We start from the raw sequence: 16,772 nt of genomic DNA, 5'->3' as shown, positions 1-16,772 counted from the left end.
GAACAAAAGGAGGTGACCGAGGAGTAAAACTGGACCGGGCGGAACGAGCCCTCGGGGGTCACGTCTCTGCCCGGCCCCGGGGCTGCCTGATCAGTAGACGATGGCAGCTCAGGCACTTTGGCGGCCTAGGAGACGCCTTGACCTTTTTTTTAATGGAGCTGGGCGTCAGGGTGACGGGAATAAACACAGGAGACACCCAACCCCGCTCGCCTGGGGAGGGGGTAGCGAGATCCACCACCTCCTCCAGCCCGGACAGGCGGCAGGCTGATCTCGCTGCAGGGTCTCCTGCTGGAGGGCCCTCGGCAGCGTCGCCCCCCCCCCCCTCCCCGCATCGGCCAGCCCCTGGGATTGTGGTGAGGTTGGAACAGCCTCCAGCCCGGGGACATACACTGGCTCCCCACCGCCCTCCGGAGCCCGTGTGGAGGTCTCTCCAGGCACCTCAGGTTGTTACAAGGAGGAGGCGGTGTCCCGTGGTGAGGCTGTGGCCTCTGAGTTGGTTGGGACAGACATGGGGTCAGTACCCATGATGGGACCAAGGTGTGGACGGGCCCGGTCTGACTGCCGTGCCATCTTCCGTTTGGCCTTTTTAGGCCGCCACAGGTCTAGCCGAGGCTCCCTCTCCCCCCGCCAGCAGCCTCGGTGTTGTCAGGGGCCGGCTGCTGGGCAGACAAAGAGGTGGCAGAGGAGGGGAGATAGTGCCAGCTGTGGCTGCCCTGGGGTGGTGTTGGTGGCAGCCGTTCGGGTGGGGCAATTCCGGCGAATATGCCCCAGCCCTCTGCAGGCATGGCACCGCAGGCCATCCACAGCCCAGAACACTTTACGGTCCTCCCCTTGGTGGGAGACCACAAAACCTCCCTCTGTGACCTCCTCCCGGGTCAGGCGGACAAAAACCTGATGCCGGAAGGAGTAGACATGGCGGATGGTGGGGTCCCGCAGGCCGAGCGACAGCGGCGCCACCCCGGGCCTGACCTCCCCCAGTAGGTTGAGATGGGAGAGGAGCTCGATGGGAGGTAGGGCGGGACGTTTGAAAGAACCACACGTTCGATGGTGGCCACCAGTGGGTCCACCACCATGCATGTCCCGCTCACCGTGAGCCCCCTTTCCAAGATATGGTGGACCGTCTGCTCGGCCCGCAGGAAAAAGATGGCCTTGCCGTACATCCTGGAGGCGGCTACGATGGCCGAGGGGCCAAAGACCCCGGCCATCGCACGGGTGCCCACCTCGATGGTCATAGTGGGGTTGGGCATAACATTTGACCCTAAGTTGCCGTGTTCGTAGGCGGAAAGGCGAGGGGCAGTGGAGGGTCGAGGGGCTGCCGTCCCTGCATAGGTTCTTGGCTGCACTGCCCCTGGCAGAGTGGAGGATGCCCCTGGGGTACTGGCCATGTCCACCCCTGGTACGGTCCGGCTGTCTATCTAAGACCAGGGTAGTAGGGAAAGGATGGGAGGAGGGGTGATGGACGTGGCACCACAACAGCAGGTGCCACAAGGGAAGGTGCTGCAGGGCAACAGCAGAGCGGGGCAGCGTTCTTCAGCCATGGAGGGGCCTAAAACAATGCCTCAGGCTGCCCCACACCCACCACAGGCGGTGAAAGGCAGGCGGACGGAGCTCTTCAGCCCTGTGGGGCACAAAACAAAGCCCTTGGTCTTCACAACAGCCCCAGGTGGTCCCACCTCAGGCAGAGGGGCGGGAGGTCAGAGGGCAGGGTCTGCAGTCCCAGGTGGTCCCACTCCCACCTCAGGCAGAGGGGCGGGAGGACAGAGGGCAGCAGGAAGGGGGAGGGGCTGAGACAGGAACAATCAGCGAGTCAGCCTGAGCCTGTGGCCGCTCTCACCACCTGTCACCGTCACAATGCCCGGGTGATTGACGGCAGCTCCGGACCAATAGGAGGAGGAGGTGGTGGGACTAGACGACTGATGAGGGCGGCTGGTCCTCCAACCAATCGGAGTGAATGAGGGGCGGGGCCAGGCTGTGATTGAAGCATGCGCAGTGTGGGTAATGGCGAAGGAGAAGGGTGTGTTTTTCAGGTCGGAAATTGGTGAGACGTGATTAACAATATGGAGGGAGCGAGAGATCGTGGGGGTGGGCGGAAACGTTTTGTAAAGCTGTTGTGAGCCACAAACCGCGGAAAAAAGTTTCGGGACCCAGTTTGTATCGAGCGGAGTTGCAGCTCTTCACGTTCGGCTCGGGTTAACGGCCGCCATCTTTATTGGATGTGCATCAGGGCGCATGCGCGTTTCTCATCTTTGTTGTGCCGATTTTCAAAGAGTGGGAGGAGCTTGTTCCCCATTGTTCAGAATGGAGACAACTTTGAAATGGAAATCGCTTATTGTCACCAGTAGGCTTCAATGAAGTTACTGTGAAAAGCCCCTAGTCGCCACATTCTCGGGATTTCACTGCCTCTTTGGACATCCTGCCCCATGTGTCCAAAGCTCTGCGGCTCTGTTCAGCCACATGAATACCCAGGGCAGAAACTCTCAGCCCTGAGTCAACATCACCCTCAAATCGAGGGACTGCTGATGACGAGGGACAGTGTGCAGCTGGGGGTGATGTGTAGGGCAAGCTGGGTCTGCGAGGACTGCGTTTACTGTAGCAGTGAGAGAGACAGGCTTCCAACACTTGAAGAAATGCAACTCTATTTTATTGAACATAATTTAACTGTGGGTTGACACTATGCTGAGTTGACTGGAGACCTGAGGCAAACCTGACCAAACTATCTTACTACCACATGGTGGATGTTCTAGTTGTTGCTCACAGGCTCGGACTGTCTCAGAGGCTGCATCCCAAGACAGCGGGAAAACTAGTGCCCTCTGGCTTTATCGTGGCCGTGTCCTGTCAGGCTGCTGTGTTCTGTGTGTTCATTGGTCATCCTGTGTGTCAATCAATACCTGTCTGTGCACCATCATATACATGTGTGTATACTATGACAGGGGGCATGACCGGTCATCCTGGATCAGGGAGCAGGAGGGGAGAATGTTGTAAATTTCTATCCTGGACTGACAATGATTAATTTTGGAAACTCCTATATAGGGGATTAGTAGGGGAGGATTTACACACAGCAAATTTAAACCAGGAGAAATGTTTATCTTTCCTGAATTACATTTCTGGACTGACGGTGATGCCTTTTTGTAAACTTCTTTCACAGGGGCTTAGAAAGGGATTTGCAGACAGGAAACTCACAACCAATCCTCACATCAAATTCTGACAGCACTGTTTGAGTTATCAGGACCTGGAGATTATCGACCTTTGTGTGTAAGCATTGAGTTACATATTATTACTCACTGTGTAAAATGACTACCTCCTATCTCCCCTGTAGACAATCTTAATCTTGTTCCCAATCTTAAATCTGTGTCCCTTTTACTTTTTATTAAATTATTTTTATTCAAGTTTTTCAATAACAAATTTTCTCCCCACAATTTAAAACAAACAAGGCGTGTTTCCACACCAACACAAGAAAAGAACTCACCCCCCCCCCAAAATAAATAATAACAAAAAACCAACAGCAATACAAGAAAGAAGAAAATAACAACATAGCAAACCCACCGCCGCAAAAACAAACCCCCTAACCATCCCCAAACCCCCCCCCCCCCCCCCCCAAGTTGCTGCTGAGACCGACCACTCTCTACCCCTTTGTCAGGAAGTCGAGAAAGGGCTACCACCGCCGAAAGAACCCCTGTACCGACCCCCTCAGGGCAAACTTCATCCTCTCCAACTTGATGAACCCAGCCATGTCGTTGATCCAGGCCTCCAAACTCAGGGGCCGCGTATCCCTCCACTGTAACAGAATCCTGCGCCGGGCTACTAGAAACGCAAAGGCCAGAATGCCGGCCTCTCTCGCCTCCTGCACTCCCGGCTCCGAAGCTACCCCAAAGATCGCGAGCCCCCAGCCTGGCTTGACCCTCGACCCGACCACTTCCGACAAAGTCCCCGCCACCCTGGGCAGCACGGTGGCCTAGTGGTTAGCACAACCGCCTCACGGCGCTGAGGTCCCAGGTTCGATCCCGGCTCTGGGTCACTGTCCGTGTGGAGTTTGCACGTTCTACCCGTGTCTGCGTGGGTTTCGCCCCCACAACCCAAAAATGTGCAGAGTAGGTGGATTGGCCACGCTAAATTGCCCCTTAATTGGAAAAAAAAAAATAATTGGCTAATCTAAATTTATAAAAAAAAAAAAGTCCCCGCCACCCCCTTCCAAAACCACTCCAAAGCTGGACAAGCCCAGAACATATGGGTGGGGTTCGCCGGGCTTCCCGAACCTGTCTTCCCCTCCGAAGAACCGGCTCATCCTTGCCCCATCATGTGAGCCCTGTGCAGCACCATGAGCTGAATTAGGCTGAGCCGTGCGCAAGAGGAGGAAGAATTCACCCTCTCCAGGGCGTCCGACCACGTTCTATCTTCAATCTCTTCCCCTAGCTCTTCCTACCACTTCACTTTGAGCTCTTCTACTGAGGCCTCCTCCTCCTCCTGCATCAGCTGGTAAATACCCGAGATCTTCCCTTCCCCGACCCACGTCCCCGAAAGCACCCTGTCCTGCACCCCCCTTGGCAGCAGCCTGCCTCTTAACAAATGCCCTGACCTGCATATACCTAAAAGCGTTCCCAGGGGAGAGGTTCCACTATCCCACCAGCTCATCCAGAGTTGCGAACTTCCCATCCAGGAAGAGGTCCCCAAACTGCCTGATGCCTGCCCTGTGCCAACTCTCAAATCCCCCACCCGTTCTCCCTGGCGCAAACGGTGATTACCCCGTATCGGGGCCCAAACTGTGGCCTTCACTTCCCCGCTATGCCACCTCCACTGTCCCCAGATTTTAAGGGACGCAACCACCACCGGACTCGTAGAGTACTTTGCTGGGGGGAGTGGAAGTGGGGCCGTCACCAAAGCCCTGTGTCCCTTTTACAATCTACTAATGGGAACAGGTTTTAAAAATCTTTTGCTGGGTTTGCCGTTGTTGTTTCTGGTGCCTGGGTCGATGCCGGGTGGTCCGTCTGGTTTCATTCCTTTTTCATGTTTTTGTTGTGGTTGAATCAGCTTGGACCAGTCCATTTAGGGTCCAGAACACAATTGAAGTCTCCTCCAAGAATCAATTGATCTGTATCTAGGTCCGGCATGGATTCCAACAATTGTTTTACAAGTGTTTCTGTGAGATCCCCTCATTGAAAAAAAAAGATAGAGAAGCAGAATTAGGCCATTCAGCCCATCGAGTGTTTGAGTTTGCTCTGCCATTCGATCATGGCTGATATGTTTCTCAACCCCATTCATCTTGTATTGTAGCTCTCTTGAAATGAGTGCAAACATTGCATTTGCCTTTCTAGCTGCCAACTTTCCTTTATGTGTTTTGGGATGTGGGTGTCGGGGGCTGAGCCGGCATTTGTTGCCCATCCCTAATTGCCCTGGAACTGAGTGGCTTGCTGGGCCATTTCAGAGGGGGGCAGTTTGGGAGGATGGAAGGCTGAAGTGATTAAATGACAAAGGGGATAATGGTGCAAGACAAAACTGGGTGACAATGAGATAAGTAAATAATAAGAAAAGAGAAGAAATAAAAGACAGGTCCAGGTGAGGTATAAATGGCAACAGCAGAACCGTTACCAGCACCAACTGTCTAAAAATATCAGAGAGATGATTATAATCTGAAATTACTGAAATGGATGTTGTGTCTGGAAGGTCAGAAATTGCCTGATAAAGGATGAGGTTCTGTTCCTCGAGTTTCCTTTTTTAAAAAATAATTTTTATTGAACTTTTTACAAAATACAAAATATAAACATCTTAGCTCTCTTAACATGCAACCGCGGTAACACCCCATGAACAATACCCCCTCCAGCTTCAAGAGCAACTTCAAACAAAAAGAAAGAACAACAACAAAGAAAAAGAACAAAGAAAAAAAAACAAACAAGAGAGAGATAGCACCCTCCACAAACCCATGTGCACAGCTCTCCATCCCCCCAATCCTTTCCCTCCCCCCCGGGTTGCTTCTGCTGTCGGCCTATTTCCCTACCGTTCCGTCAGGAAGTCCAGAAACGGCTGCTGCCACCGTCTGAAAAACCCTTGTACTGATCCCCTCAGGGCAAATTTCACCCTCTCCAATTTAATGAACCCGAGATCCAGGCCTCCACGCTTGGGGGCCTCACATCCTTCCATTGGAGCAAGATCCTCCGCCGGGCTACTAGGGACGCAAAGGCCAGAACACCGGCCTCTATCGCCTCCTGCACTCCCGGCTCCACTGCAACCCCAAAAATTGCGAGTCCCCAGCCTGGCTCGACCCTGGACCCCACCACCCTCGACACCATCTTTGCTACCCCCTTCCAAAACTCCCCTAACGCTGGGCACGCCCAAAACATATGGGCGTGGTTCGCTGGGCTCCCCGAGCACCTAGCACACCTGTCCTCGCCCCCGAAAAACCTACTCATCCTCGACCCAGTCATGTGGGCCCTATGCAGCACCTTGAACTGTACGAGGCTAAGCCTCGCACAGGAAGAGGAGGAATTCACTCTCTCCAGGGCATCCGCCCACGTCCCCTCCTCAATCTCCTCCCCCAGCTCGTCTTCCCCCTTCCCCTTCAGTTCCTCCACCGAGGCCTCGTCTATCTCCTGCATTACCCGGTAAATGTCCGAGATCCTCCCTCCTCCAACCAACACCGCCCGAGAGCACCCTATCCTGCACCCCTCGTGGGGGCAGCAAGGGGAACCCCTCCACCTGCTGCCTGGCAAACGCCCTCATCTGGATGTACTAAACATGTTCCCCGAGGGGAGCCCAAACTTCCCCTCCAACTCCCCCAAGCTCGCAAACCTCCCCTCCACAAACAGGTCCCTCAACCTCCTAACCCCTGCCCTGTGCCAGCCCAGAAATCCGCCATCAATCCTCCCTGGGACAAACCGATGGTTCCCCCGTATCGGGGCCTCCATCGAGCCCCCCATTTCTCCCCTGTGCCGTCTCCATTGCCCCCAAATTTTGAGGGTAGCCGCCACCACCGGGCTCGTGGTATACCTCGTCGGAGGGAGCGGCAACGGCGCCGTTACTAGCGCTTCCAGGCTCGTGCCCACACAAGACGCCGCCTCCATCCTCTTCCACGCTGCCCCCTCCTCGTCCATTACCCATTTAAGCCCCATCGCTGCGTTGGCCGCCCAGTAGTACCCACAGAGATTGGGCAACGCCAGCCCCCCCCATCCCTGCCTTGCTCCAGGAACACTCTTCGAACCCTCGGAGTCCCATGCGCCCACACAAATCCCGTGATACTGCTGTTGACCCTCCTGAAAAAGGCCTTCGGGATAAGGATGGGGAGGCACTGGAACAAGAACAAAAACCTCGGGAGCACCGTCATCTTGACGGACTGCACCCTCCCCACCAGTGACAGCGGTAACATATCCCATCTCTTAAACTCCTTCTCCATCTGCTCCACCAATCTTGTGAGGTTGAGCTTGTGCACGGCCCCCCAGCTCCCCGCCACCTGGACCCCTCGGTACCTAAAACTCTTCCCTGCCTGCTTCAATGGGAGCCTACCAATCCCCTCCTCCTGATCCCCCGGATGCACCACAAACACCTCACTCTTGCCCAGGTTCAGCTTATACCCCGAGAAACTCCCGAATTCCCCAAGTATCCTTATCACCTCCAGCATCCCCCCCACCGGGTCCGCCACATACAGCAACAGGTCGTCCGCATACAGCGACACTCGATGCTCCTCCCCACCCAGCACAAGGCCCCTCCAGTTCCCTGACTCCCTCAGTGCCATGGCCAGGGGCTGAATCGCCAACGCGAAGAGCAAGGGAGACAGGGGGCACCCCTGTCTCGTCCCCCAATGCAGCCGAAAGTACTCCGACCTCCTCCTATTCATGGCTACACTTGCCATCGGGGCCTCGTAGAGCAGCCTCACCCACCGAATAAACCCCACCCCAAACCCGAACCTCTCCAACACCTCCCACAAGTACTCCCACTCCACCCTATCGAAGGCCTTCTCCGCGTCCAACGCCACCACTATCCGCCTCCCCTTGCACCGCCGGCATCATAATGACATTGAGGAGCCTTCGCACATTTGTGTTCAGCTGCCTTCCCTTCACAAACCCCATCTGGTCCTCATGTATGACCCCCGGCACACAATCCTCTATTCTAGTGGCCAGGATCTTTGCCAGCAGCTTAGCGTCGGTGTTCAGCAACAAAATCGGCCTATATGATCCACACTGCAGAGGGTCCTTGGCCCGCTTCAGGATCAAGGAAATCAGCGCCCGTGACGTAGTTGGGGGCAAAGCCCCCCCCTCCCTTGCCTCGTTAAAGGTCGGGACCAACAGGGGGCCAACAGGTCCAAATACTTTTTATAGAATTCCGCCAGAAACCCGTCCGGCCCCGGCACCTTCCCCGACTGCATGCTCCCTATCCCTTTGACAACCTCCTCCAACTCGATCGGTGCCCCTAGTCCCTCCACCCGCTCCTCTTCCACTCTCGGGAATCGCAGCTTGTCCAAGAAGCGCCCCATTCCACCCTCCTCCACCGGGGGCTCAGACCGGTACAGTTCCCCATAAAAGTCCCTGAAGACCCCATTGACCTCTACTCCCCCTCCGCACCAGCTTCCCGGCACTATCCCTCACTCCCCCAATCTCCCTGGCCGCGTCTCGCTTCCGGAGCTGGTGCGCCAGCATCCTGCTCGCCTTCTCCCCGTGTTCATACACCGCCCCCTGTGCTTTCCTCCACTGGGCTTCCGCGTTTCTGGTCATCAGTAGGTCAAATCTGGCCTGAAGGCTACGCCTCTCCCCCAGCAATCCCTCCTCTGGGGCCTCCGCATATCCCCTATCCGCCTGCACCATCTCCCCTATCAGTCTTTCCCTTTCCCTCTGCTCCCCCCTCTCCCTATGGGTTCAGATGGAGATCAATTCCCCCTCATCACCGCCTTCAATGCCTCCCAGACCGTCCCCACCCGAACCTTCCCGTTATCATTGGCCTCGAGGTATCTCTCAATACATCCCCGGACCCTCCCGGCCACCTCCTCCTCTGCCAGCAGCCCCACCTCCATGCGCCAGAGCGGACGTTGGTCCCTCTCTTCCCCCAGCCCGAGGTCCACCCAGTGCGGGGCATGATCCGAAATTGCAATGGCGGAGTATTCCACATCCTCCACCCTCGACACCAGCCCCCTGCTCAGGACAAAAAAGTCAATCCTCGAGTAGGCCTTATGTACATGGGAGAAAAACGAGTATTCCCTGGCCCTTGGCCTCGCAAACCTCCAAAGGTCCACCCCCCCCCCCCCCCCCCCCCCCCCCAAATCTGGTCCATAAATCCCCTCAGCACCTTAGCTGCCGCCGACCTCCTACCCGTCCGGGACTTGGATCGATCCAATGGGGGATCCAGCACAGTGTTAAAGTCTCCCCCCATGATCAGGCCCCCCGCCTCCAGGTCTGGAATGCGGCCCAGCATACGCCGCATGAACCCCGCGTCGTCCCAATTTGGGGCATAAACATTCACCAACACTACCCGCTCCCCCTGCAGCTTGCCACTCACCATCACGTACCTCCCGCCACTGTCAGCCACCACCTTCAACGCCTCAAACGACACCTTCTTCCCCACCAGGATCGCCACCCCCTTCCTCTTCTCGTCCAGCCCTGAGTGGAATACCTGGCCCACCCGCCCCTTTCTCAGCCGGACCTGGTCCACCACTCTCAGGTGTGTCTCCTGGAGCATGGCCACATCCGCCTTCAGCCCCTTCAGGTACGCAACTACTCGGGCCATCTTGACCGGCCCACTCAGCCCCCTCACATTCCAGGTTATCAGCCGGAACCGAGGGCTCCCTGCCCCCTTCCCCTGCCGCTTAGCCATACCCCCTCCCTTGCCCACCCCTGGCCAGCGTCCCACGCTGTGCCAGTTTCCCACGGCGGCACATCCCCCCCCTCCAGCACCCCCTGCATCCTCCAGCTCCTTCCTGACCGTTTCAGCAGCAACCCGGTAAAACACTCCCCCTCCCCTCCCCCTTCCCCCCCCCCCCCCCAGGCTAGGACCCCTCCTAGCCGCACCCCCCCCCCCACCCCCCGCCCCCCTACAGCACTCCCGTGAGCCAGCTATCTTCTGCTGACCCCGGCGGCTCCCGCCCTACTTTCGGCTCCTCCCAACGTGGGACTGCCCCTCCTCCATAGTGCCCATCAACCAGTCCACCCTCCCCCGCTCCTGCGCGGGAGAAGAAGACCCCGCCCCCTCACTCTCCCAGCACGGGGACCCCGCAGAAAGCCCGCGCTTTCGCCCTGCCGGGCCCCGCCTCCTCCAGGGCCACTCCCATTGTCAGTCCCCCCCACCAGCTCCCCAAACACCCCGTTTACCCCTCAGTCCAAACCCGTCCACCCAACTCCTGCTAGAAAACCCATAAAGAAAACACCCATACGGCATCACCCCACCCACCCTATGGCCACCCCACCTCATACCCTAAACCCCGCAAATACACATACAGTATAAATAAATACAGTATTCTACAGCATCCCCCATCCGGGGGACCCTCAGTTTGTGTCCAGTTTCTCGGCTTGCACGAAGGCCCACGCCTCCTCCGGGGACTCAAAATAATGGTGCCGATCCTTATAGGTGACCCACAGACGCGCCGGCTGCAACATGCCGAACTTCACCCTCCGTCTGTGGAGCACCGCCTTCGTCCGGTTAAACCCGGCCCTCCGCCTCGCCACCTCCGCACTCCAGTCCTGGAAGATCCGCACCTCCGTGTTCTCCCATTTGCTGCTCCGCTCCTTTTTGGTCCACCTGAGCACACACTCACGATCCACGAACCGTTGGAACCTCACCAACACCGCCCGCGGCGGCTCGTTCGGCTTGGGCCTCCCAGCCAGAATTCTGTGGACCTCCTCCAACTCCAGGGGCCCCTGGAAGGACCCAGCCCTCATCAGCGTGTTCAGCATCATCACTACATAGGCGGCTAGGTCTGATCCCTCCAGCCCCTCCGTGAGGCCCAGGATCCGTAAATTCTTCCTCCTCGACCGGTTGTCCAACTTCTCGAACCGCTCCTGCCATTTTTTATGGAGCGCCTCGTGCACCTCCACCTTCCCCACCACAGCCACGACCTCGTCCTCCCTCTCGGCGGCCTGCTGCTGCAGCTCCCGGATCGCAGCCCCCTGGGCTATCTGGGTCTCCATCAGTTCCCTGTTGGTTACCTTGATGGACTCCAGCAGCTCCACTTTCATCTCCTGGAAGCAGCGCAGCAGAGGCGTCTGTACCCACTTCTTCAACTCTTCAAAACTTTCGCCGGCCGCCATTTTGTCCTTCGGGTCCCGCTTTTTCCCGGGTGTTTTCTCCTTCGATTCTCTCCCTGCCCCGCTCCTGGTCTCCACCATGGGACCTCTGGGGCGACTCCTGGCCTCTTCCCACGTCAGGATTCGCCTCACAAGCTCCATTGGGGGCCTTTAAAAAAGCCCCAAAGTCCATTTTTTCCGGGAGCCTCCGAACGTGCGGCTCAGCTGATCATTGCCGCTACCGGAAGTGCCCAGGAGAAGTACCTCTGATTTACCCAGCCTCCTCCACACCGGACAGCCAAAGATTAGGAGCCAGGGGCTCCAGTGTAACCAAAGTTGAGGAGCAGCCCCTTCAGGAAACTATACAGAGGCTGCAACCTCTCACCCTGAATATATACATGGCTTCATGCCCTCTTCTCGACTGCAGCCTGGGGATGGGTGAAGTTGTTTAACTTGTTGCCAGAACGATGCTTTTTCGGGCACTAGGACCAGGCCGGGAATAGACAACGAAGCCCCGCCGATTACACACGTTTCCCAGGACAATCAGTGTCCACTCTCCTACATTACTCTGATTGAGTTCAGAGGCTCAGAGGAGGAAAAAACTGAGGATGGTTTTCGACCCGTGGGAAAGACTAGAACAAGGCAACACACTTTAAGAATGAGAGATGGGAAGAACGTGAAGGCTAAAATGAGGATAATTTCTTTGTTTCCGAGGTTCATTCGTCTGTGGAATTCACTTCCCAGAGAACAGTGGAGGCTGGGGTATTGAATTTATTTAAGGCAGAATTGGATGATAGATTTTTGATAGACAAGGGAGTCAATGGTTCTAGGTGCAGGTGGGTGGTGCAGACAGGCAAAGGGGAACTGAGACCACAACCAGATCAGCCCTGATTTTATTGAATGGTGGAACAGGCTTGGAGGGCCGAATGGTCTGTTCGTCCTCCTCAGTCCCAGTCCGATGGGTTAAACCCAGCAGCATCTCCCCCGTCTCCACTCCAGCCCAAATTGCTTCTGCATCCAATGCCCATTCTAACTGAACCCTGCTCATAATTGGTCTGCTCAGCCTTTCTGTACCTGCGCATTCCAGTCTTTTTCATTAAGATGGGATGCACTCACACACACAACTGTTTCTGGGTTGAACTGTGCTCCCTCTTGAGAGGGGTGTACTTTCCCTCTCTCTCTCTCTTCCGCCATGCCCCATATCAGTGTGTCCTTTACCAGTGGTCTGTGCTGCTCGTTTGGGAGCCTTTCTGCTGATGTGGTGGTGGGCGTGTGCTGGCGTGAAATCTAGTGGTTTTGTTTTCTTTTGATTATTCATTGGTTTCTGTTTATAATAATAATCTTTATTGTCACAAGTAGGCTTACATTAACTGCAATGAAGTTACTGTGAAAATCCCCTAGTCGCCACACTCCGGCCCCCGTTCTGGTTCACCGAGGGAGAATTCAGAATGTCCAGTTTTGGTGTATTGTGGATGTTTTTACTGTATTGCTGATTGTTTTGTATTCAGCTGTGTTCTTTTGTAATATGGAGTTGTTAATAAACTAAAATATCTGTATTGATCCATGCAGGGAATTCTGGGTAGCATGGTCCACCATTTAAATGTAAGAAAAAAGAAAGATGATGTGTCAAAACCATAGAAAAGAAGAACGATATAAAACAACGAACATAATTTGCTTCCATTCCGCATAAGTGTCAGACAAAATTAATATATTAATTGCAATCAAATACTGTGACTTAAATCCTTCAATTTATCATGTTTCTTTAACTGAATTTCTGAATTCAGATTCATGTCCTCAGTGTTTTCTTTCTGAGTCTCTGAACTCCATCAGACAGAGTAATGTAGGAGAGTGGACACAGATTGCCCTGGGAAACAGCAGCAAGAGGAGCTCACAGGCCAGAAGGGCAAGTGAGCCGTGAGGTCTGTCACCAGACTTGAGGGCTGGAACCCGAGTTGGTCAGTCAAGTGAGTGAATGTCTTTTTTTTATTAGTGTCACAAGTAGGCTTACACTGCAATGAAGTTACTGTTCGGGTACACTGAGGGAGAATTCATAATGTCCATTTCACCTAACCCGTGGACTGTGGGAGGAAACCGGAGTACCCGGAGGAAACCCACACAGACACGGGGAGAACGTGCAGACACTGCACAGACAGTGACCCAAGCTGAGATTCGAATCAAGGTCCAACAATGTATATTTTAAGAATGTCTTCCATCAGCTGGGAAGTTGGCTATTTGTCAGTACTTTGATTTCCTGAAGCTCCTGTTTAGAGTTTCAGACAATTCTGTGCCAAGTGAGATGTTTAAAGGATTTGTATCTTCCTCTCTGCATATCGATGTTCATTAAGGATACATAAATTGTCCTCCCTGTGTCTGCGTGGATCTCAGCTCCAAAGATGTGCGGGTTGATGGATTGGCCACGTTAAAAAGGATACACAAATTGATTTCCCTCTCATTAGATATCAATTTTCCAATATTAGATGGATAGGGCTTCCCACATCGACGCTACGACCAAGAAAGCATAACAGCGCATATACTTCCTCAGGAAACTATGGAAATCCAGCATGTCCACATTGAGTCTTACGATTTTTACAGATGCAGGAAAACATGATAGGAAAACATCCTATCTGGCTGCATCACAGCCTGCTGTGGGAACTGCTCAGCCCAAGACCATCAGAAACTACAGAGAGCAATGAACACAACCCAAGTCCATCATGCGCCTTAGGTCCTCAGCGCCTTAGTTCCACTTCTAACCACTACGCCACATGTTTCCCTCTTACTTGGATTTACGTATAATTTTTATCCCACTCGTCCAATCTTCACATCATAGCAAACAAAAATCACTATTCACTAATTGGGATGATCAATGGGGCGTGTATTACCCGGCATTCCCCGCGGTGGTGAATGTCCCCTATCGACACCGCAGGACAGCAGTGCGCAGGCGCAATGCCTGGGAGTAGTTGGAGCATGCGCGGTGTGTGATGGCGGCTGGGAAAGAGACGCTTCTTTGTCTCATGGGCAGCGGGTAAGGATGCGGAAATCCGAAGGAAGCAATAGAGCCCACTGTGGAGTGAGAGAGTTTCTAAGCACCGCGTGAAGGCCCTAAACCAGGAAGACGTACCTGTAGGTCCTGCGTTTGCAGCTTCGGGTCTTTTCCCGATAACAGGCCCAATTCAACAGCCCCCATCTTGATTCAAATGGAGCGCATGCGCGAGTGCGGTGACGTTTGTAATGGGCGAGGCTTCGTAGTCTCACCCGGCCAGGTCCTAGTGCCCGAGGAGCAATGATTCCCAGGCTGCAGTGTCCCTCAACCTGACTCATTTATTTGAAGAAAAAGATGGTCTCTTTCCTAATGTTCCCAATTAAAGGGCTGGTTTCCCCAGGAGATGGCTAACATTTAAGGGGGCAGTAAATTAATATTGGGAAGAGATATATCTGATGTAGTGGACCGTCACACAGTGTTGCTTTACAGCACCAGGGACCTGGGTTCGATTCCTGGCTTGGGTCACTGTCTGCGCAGAGTCTGCACGTTCTCCCTGTGTCTGCGTGGGTTTCCTCCCGGTGCTTCGGTTTCCTCCCACAAGTCCCAAACGACGTGCTGTTAGGTGACATTGGACATTCTGAATTCTCCCTCTGTGTACCCGAACAGGCGCCGGAGTGTGGCGACGAGGGGCTTTTCACAGTTGCTTCCTTGCAGAGTTAATGTCAGCCTACTTGTGACACTAATAAAGAATATTATGTTCTGAAGGTTAGTCTTTGGATTTCTCTTCCACAGGGAGCAGCGGAGTCAATTGAATATATTGAAGCACAGGTTGGACAGATATTTTATTGACGATGGGGTTAAGGGTTTTGGGGATCAGGTAGGAAAATAGAGAGAAAGCTGAGATGAGGGATTTCTTCACTCAAGGATGTGGTGAAGCTTTGGAATTCTCTACCCCAGAGGAATGTGGAGTCTCAGTCACCAAGTATGTTCAAGACAAATATTGATAGGTTTCTAGATATTGAAGATATCGAGGGATATGGGGATTGTGTGGGAAAATGGTGCTGAGGTAGATCGGCCAAGGATCTCATTGAATGGTTGAGCAGACTCGGTGGGCCGAATGGCCGACTTTTGCTCCTATTCTAATCTCTGTGTCCTGGTCAGGAAGCAGTGAGCTGATCTTGGATCTGTCAATCAACATGAATCAGCACCTTCAGGAGAATTGGGAGGGTAAATAGTAGATACAGCAGAGTGAGAATGGAGGGAGATTGTGTCGGATGGAGATTTACAGCTTTTGGAGATCGAGAGACTAAACAATGTTCCATAGAAACTAGAATTGTCTGTTCTGAATTTCTATCCTGAACTAACAATGAAGACTTTTGTAAATTGTTTTTAAAGGATATTGGAAGAGGAGGAATTATAGACAGAAATCTCAAACACCACGTCTTGATGTGACAAACTCACTCGATTCCTTCTGATCTGAAAACAACGGGCTCTGAATATCATTGGTGAGAAGGAGAAATGTTTGTCCGATCTGTCGGCTTCAAAAGATTTTAAATGTGAATGTGATTGGAAAAGCACCGAGACCCACACGACACACACCCGAGTGAGAGTGTTCCAGTTAACTGAAGGTGGAAAGAGCTTTAACCAGTTACACAGCCTGAAAAACCATTCACAGCGAGGAGAGACAGTGCACATGTTCTGTGTGTAGACAAGGCTTCCACAGACTGTCCAATCTGGAGAGACACGAGGAGACCCAAAACATGGAGAAACCGTGGAAATGTGGGGACTGTGGGAAGGGATACAGATTCCCATGTGAGCTGGAGACTCATCGACGCAATCACACTGGGGAGAGGCCGTTCACCTGCTCTCAGTGTGGGCAGCGATTCACTCAGTTATCCAGCCTTCAGTCACACAAGCGAGTTCACAGTGCGGAGAAACCATTCACCTGCTCTCAGTGTGGGAAGGGATTCACTCGGTTATCCACCCTGCAGTCACACCAGCGAGTTCACACTGGGGAGAGGCCGTTCACCTGCTCTCAGTGTGGGAAGGGATTCATTGATTCATCCAAACTGCAGAGACATCAGCGAGTTCACACTGGGGAGAGGCTATTCATGTGCTCTCAGTGTGGGAAGGGATTCATTGATTCATCCATCCTGCTGAGACATCAGCGAGTTCACGCTGGGGAGAGGCCCTGCTGAGACATCAGCAAGTTCACATTGGGGAGAGGCCATTCACCTGCTCTCAGTGTGGGAAGGCATTCAGTCAGTTATCCAGCCTGCAGAGACATCAGCGAGTTCACACTGGGGAGAGGCCATTCATCTGCTCTTAGTGTGGGAAGGGATTACATAGAAACATAGAAAATAGGAGCAGGAAGAGGCCATTTGGCCCTTCGCGCCTGCTCTGCCAATCATTATGATCATGACTTATCATCCAACTCAATAGCCCAATCCCGCTTTCCCCTCCATATCCTTTGATCCCCTTCGCCCAAAGTGCGATATCTAACTGCTTCTTGAAAACATACAATGTATTGGCCTCAGCTATTTCCTGTGGTAACAAATCCCACAGACTCACCATCTCTGTCTAAATGGTCTACCCCG

At 53.8% G+C, this 16,772-nt stretch overlaps 1 long non-coding RNA gene across 1 annotated transcript; it reads left to right on the top strand.

Moving 5' to 3' along the window:
* The first annotated feature begins 1,971 nt into the window (after positions 1–1,971).
* On the top strand, positions 1,972–15,636 carry LOC119960310. The gene is made up of 4 exons (XR_005459373.1): positions 1,972–2,082; positions 3,146–3,252; positions 12,980–13,159; positions 15,571–15,636. It is a non-coding gene; the product is annotated as an uncharacterized LOC119960310 (long non-coding RNA).
* Positions 15,637–16,772: the final 1,136 nt, after the last annotated feature.

This window comes from Scyliorhinus canicula, unplaced genomic scaffold (assembly GCF_902713615.1).
Source record: "Scyliorhinus canicula unplaced genomic scaffold, sScyCan1.1, whole genome shotgun sequence".
In the NCBI taxonomy this organism is placed as follows: Eukaryota; Metazoa; Chordata; class Chondrichthyes; order Carcharhiniformes; family Scyliorhinidae; genus Scyliorhinus; species Scyliorhinus canicula.
Note: the sequence above shows the minus strand (reverse complement) of the source record. Positions and strands in the feature narration are given on the sequence as shown.